The sequence below is a fragment of the Artemia sp. Qi Xiang Cuo genome, chromosome 16 (assembly GCF_049724085.1).
Source record: "Artemia sp. Qi Xiang Cuo chromosome 16, ASM4972408v1, whole genome shotgun sequence".
NCBI lineage: Eukaryota > Metazoa > Arthropoda > Branchiopoda > Anostraca > Artemiidae > Artemia > Artemia sp. Qi Xiang Cuo.
Window position 1 is genome coordinate 30,043,449 of NC_142809.1, and position 6,000 is coordinate 30,049,448.

The following is a 6,000-nucleotide window of genomic DNA, read 5'->3' on the forward strand; positions in this document are numbered from 1 at the left end:
CGCGTGGATTGCTTGGGACCAAGAAGAAGAGGGGAGAGAACCTACCGGAAGCACCGTATGGGTACCTGCAGGTTTTAATTAGCCTTAAATTGCCGGGGACAGGTGAGCAGGTCTCAACGCTTCCCTTGCTCCCGGTGATCTCTGTGCGGTTATTCAACCTTGTTTCTGACTAAGTGAGATACCTGCTGTATGTTTGTTTGCTACATAAAATGCGGAGCCAGCAGCTAGTATGGTCTCCAGTCTTGAACTTTTTATACCGTGCCCCGGGCTGTGGGGAATGTTCATGCCGATATTGCGAAAACTGGTGCAGACTTTTTTAGCACTGATTCGTTAATGGAAGCAAAGAAAATATTGTGGAATTTTGCAAACTGCACGAATCGCCCAAGTGACCGACAGAAAGCTGCAGATAACTGTCTGGACATGCTAAAAATTTTTGAAAAGTGTGGTGAAAAGCAGATACCCCTACCCGGTTTCGTGATGTACGAGCCTGACGAAGTACCAGTTATCGCTGGGGAACTAAGTGCTGCACTTACTCGTAAAGTTAACGAACTATGTGTCAAATTCAATAGTTATGTCCTGTCGAAGTGTAACCCGCTGCCTTCTTTATCTCAAGCCCCCAAACAATAATTCAAGACTTCTTTTGCTGTTATATAAATTAATCTACCTAAATCGCTGAAAGACCCCCAAGACCGCAAAATTTTTATTGATAACTTGTGTGGGGACTCAAAGTCAGCGATAACTGAGCTTAGACTGGGAAAATATATTTGACGCCTCGTCGTAAGTGACAAAATGAAGCTACTGCTGTAGCTGATGCTATTAAATCTAAGGACCAATCGCTAAAAGTTCCAGTGTATTACGGAATGACCCGTTTCGTTCCTGACAGTGTTACTGACGGTCAGTTGCAGAGCTTGATAACTAACTGTACCGAAGTCTCCCGTATCGGCAAAACTAGGTCCTACAAGCTTCGGTTCTCTCGCCAAGAAGACTTATTAGCAGCCATTTCCTCGTCAGTGATAATCGAGTACGAGCAAATCCACATCGGTAAGTTTCTCCCTCTCCCTCCTCGCTGCTACAACTGCCAAGCTTACGGACATATTGCCCAGCACTGTAAAGCTCTTACTCGCTGTTCGCGTTGTGCGCAGACAGGACATTCGAACAAGCTGGAAACCCCCGTCAAAATAAAATGAAGTGTGCGCTGTTCAACCAAGCTGACCATCCTTGTTACAGCTACAAATGTCCTGTCGCACAGAAACTTAGGAATCCCCTAAAATGAGCACTGATCTACGCGTTACATCATGGAATATTAATGGAGGCGTCTCAGTGAAATTACCCATAATCCAAACTCTATGTGACACGAATGACGTTCTCTGTCTACAAGAGCACCTTCTCACTGCCGACTGTCTATGTTTGTTGAGCAAGACTGCTTCCACTGTCCTAATAAGCCATGCCGCTAGACACTCCGGGGCTGGTCGGCCGAGTGGAGGTACTGCTATTCTTGCTAGAAACGTTCTCATGCCCGAACACTTTCGCGACAGTGACTATTTTACGGCAGTCCAAATTCAGAATTATGTGGTGGTCTCAGTGTATTTACCCACCGATTACCGTAATTCTACATCAGACAGACAATTCGATCAAGCATGCCGCCAAGTCAGTTCCCTCGTGTCTGATTGTGAACTGCAAAACCTAGTAATAATACTTGTCAGTGCGACAAGCTGTTACTTTTTTTGGTAACTTCGGTAGCTTTGCAAATATTGTGAACAGCGTGTGCCCTCAGCTTTTGATGGTCGATAAAGACCAATATTTCATTCATATCTATGATTCTGGCAAGGCCTCTTCTTTGGACCTTCTCATGTGTTCCCCGAATGTAAAACCGGACTCAGGATCCTCACTTATCTCCACTCTCCAAGTCTCTGACCATATACCTATCAGTAATATATTCCCTGTTCAACTTATTGTACCGAGTGGTCCAAGTCCAGACAATGATAGTAAATGGCATGAAACCGCTGAACAGTCTCGTACATACACTTTTGTGTTCCGGTATATTTGTGATTATGATCTGAAAAAGAAAACAGCACCGTTTCATAAACTCTCCCAGAAAACACTATTAAAATTTGCAAAGAAGGAACGATTGCCTTATAATTATAGCTCAGAAATTGTTCACGCTCTACGCTCTGGCAATCGTCCTAGTTTACCCATATGAAGAGTACGTCTTGGAACTGAGAAACATGGTTGGTCAGGTAGCCCTGACCTAGTTGATTCTTGTGCTAAATCGAAATTCTGGTTTCATGTCTGGAAGGAGGGTGGTATGCCACGGCAAGGTTTGATAAATGAAATTCGTCTGAAAAAGCGATATTTTACGAAAGTAATTAGGCAACACCAGGCTATATCAGTAGCTGAACTATCAAGTAAAGCCACAAGTGAACCTAATTTCGTATGGAAACTGCTCAAAAGAGATAATTCAAAAGCCTATAATGCTTTCAAAATTAAAAGTGACCAGTAGTATGGTTACTTTAAAAATGAATTTCCCTAGCCTGATCCATCATTGTCAAACCAATATGAAAGGGAGCTTGACGGTTGCTTAGGCCAATCAACTGATGAGATCAGTTTTATTGTTACTCGATCTGCGGTTACTTATTGCATTTCTAAGCTACAAAAGAAAACTTCTCATGGTGTTGATGGTCTCTGTGCACAGCATCTAAGATGTGGGTCCCCTTTCCTGATTGAGCATCTGACCTTACTCTTTCAGATGATATTCTGTTGTAGTATAGTTCCTGATTTGTTTAGAACTGGAGTAATAACCCCGGTATTAAAAAGGGAAAGCCCAAGGACCAATATTCTTCTTTTAGAAAAATTACGGTGTCACCGGTTTTATGCAAAGTTTTTGAGTTAGTAATTATTGACGAGATATCTGTTAAATGTTATGCACTGGATAACTAATTTGGCTTCAAGAAAGGAGTAGGCCGTGACCATACTTACCATTTGATTGCTAATTTACTTCTACATGCTCATGAAAATAATGAGGTAGTATATTTTGCCGGGTTAGACGTATCTAGAGCTTTCGACACGGGTATACATCCACATATCTTCTTGACTGCTTATAAGCGTGGAGTCAATATTTCTGTCATCAAATCGATACGTGATATGTATAAAAAGCTAAATACCAAAGTTAAGGTTACCATCTCACCTGGTACGGTGGAACTCACTCCTTCAATTCCAGTAAAAAAGGGCTTTAGACAGGGCGCTGTTACTCCCCCCCCCCTGTTTAATAATACTGTCATTGTGCCACAAAAGAACGTTGTAACCATCTGTATATTTGATGGAGTTTATGTTCCGCTAGCTAACTATGCTGATGACATCCTTGACAATTGTAGAATGCCCTTTGGATTAGTGGAAAATTTTTGATTTCTCGATACGGAGTATAAACGTATTGGTCTTCGATTTAATGAGAATAATACTGAATTCCTGGTGTTCAATCACCGTTCAGATTGCCCGACAAATGTTCAGTTAGGTGAAAATGTTTTTAAAGCACAAGATGCACTGACGTATCTTGGTGTGCCGATTGGGTCAAATCTTCGCGCCACGCGTCAACTTTTGAAAGATTTTTTTGACAGAAAAGCTAGGAATGCGTATGGTTTACTAGTTGCATTAAAGTTTAAATTTAAACGCCGTATCTTAGCTAGCGTTTATTAATGCATTTGCTGTTCCGCATCTACTTGCCCTTGCACCATTTTGGTCTCTTCTTACTGCTTCAGATATTAGGGATATACGGAAGTGTTTCTACAAGTATGCGAAATATTTGCTAAGGCTGCCTCTCTGGACTAATAACAGCTCACTATCTTTGCGGTATGGAGTTGCAAGTCCAGTGTCTGCGGTACAGAAAAAAAAATGAGAGACATCGGAGGCAGATTATTGGTGACAGCACCTCTGAAATTGTCCGTCTTTGATAATATGTTTGTTCGTACATATAATTGCCCCTATTTGTAATTTTTCTTTTCTTCTTGTCTGTTCTTCTCTGTTTTGGTTCTGTTTGTATTTGTCAGAATTTATTTGTTTTTTTTTCCATTTTCTTTCTTTATAATCCATCAGTGTTGTATTTTACATTTATGATGGGCAATAAATTTATGCATACATACATACATACTAGGGCATGAGAATGGATGTTAAACTAGAGCAAAAAGGCATAATATGAATACTGCTATGCTCCTACTATTACTTCTGCTACTATGACTATTACTGTTTCTAAGGCTATTAGTAAAACTTTCAGGGAGTGGGGAGGTTGGGGATGAACTGAATCAAAACATACTATATAAATATTGATTATGAAAGAAGTGTATTAGCAATATCCCAGTAAGCTGAAACTTTGAGGGTCATCAATATTGCTACCACTTTTGCTATTACTTCTATTATTATATTAGTGCAACTATTGGACTAAACTAAAATAGTTTAACTAAATTAACTAAATTAAATGCATCGAGGTTGTCAAAATAGACCCGGCTGTTAAGATATCAAGGCACGATATCTTAGGACTGGGATAGGGTATAAAGTAGAAACTTCCAGGGAAAGTTTATACTGCTTTAAAACTAAGTCACAAGGCACCATGTGCATTTTGGTTCTGAATAAGACGTCTCAGCAATATATCAAGAACAACTGAGGGTTTCAAGTTTCAACTTTCAGGGCTACTTCTATTATTACTTCTGCTCCTACTATTGAACTAAATCAAAAGGTGCAAGTTCATCCAGTTTGTTAAAATAGCATAGACACAATGTCTTAGGAACAGAATAGGTATTAAGTAATATTTTTCAGGGAAAGTTGAGGTGTGAAACTAAACCAAACCTTAACGAAAGGTGCTATGTGCATGCTGTTATTAATGCCACTACTACTACTACTGAAGCTAAGGGTATTAAGGTGAAGCTTTCAAGGAATGTTTAGGCGGGTGTTGAACTGAATCAAAACAAAGTATGAGCATGCAGATTGTCAAAAGGCTGTAAAAGCACTATCTCAGGAATTGCTTACATTATTAAGTTGGAACTTTCAGGGTATGTTGTGGCGAATTCTGAACTAACCAAAATGCACTATGTGTATACTAATAATACTTCTACTACAATTGTTGTAACTCGTAAAGCTATGGATATTATAGTGAAACTTTTAGGGTATGTTTAGTGGTGGGAGGGATCCAATTAAACGAAAAACTGTAGGGGAAACAGGGGCAGTATGGAAATTTGGGTAATTTGGACACCCATTCCCAGTCGCTCCAGGGTGACCCTGGGTTAAAGTTCATTATAGCAAAACTAGGTGGCGCAAGTGGTAGAGACACATAGAGGCCATTTTCACAAGGATAAAGTTGAACTCAAGTTCACCTCAAATCCCCGTGAAAACAACAAAAGACGGATAAAATCCCTCTTTTGTTCAGCAGATAGATGGATTTTATAATCCAGCTGAATAAATGAAACGCAAAACGAACAGAATTTAAAATAAACAATTGAATAAAACACAGATTAATACACTGAAGTAGATGAATAAGTAAATTTTAAAACGAGTAAATTTTAAATTGAAGATTCAATTTAAAACGTACAAAATTATTACAAACGAGAGTTCGGCCACTGCTCCATTGCCCATCCCCGAAGCGAGAGTTTCAAAACCTATTACATCATTTGCGTTTTATCGAGAACTATATTTATTGAACAGTGTGACTTAGTTTATCAGAACACATCTATGACGACTAAAAACTAAATCACTATAATAATCAAGATTCATGGAAACAACTAAGTAAAATAAATTGAATATCTATTATACAATGACATTCATTCCCGGACATTTCAAGATTCAACACTATTCATTGTATTTAAAACACTGAACACAAATACAACAGTGTATGTTTTTTTTTTACTTTTCAATGTTATTAATGTTAAATATACGTTTATAATATGTTTTGTTTTTATTAAAGTTTAATTGACTTGATAAGCTTTAGAAATTTTATACTTAGGGGATGGAGAAGGGTGC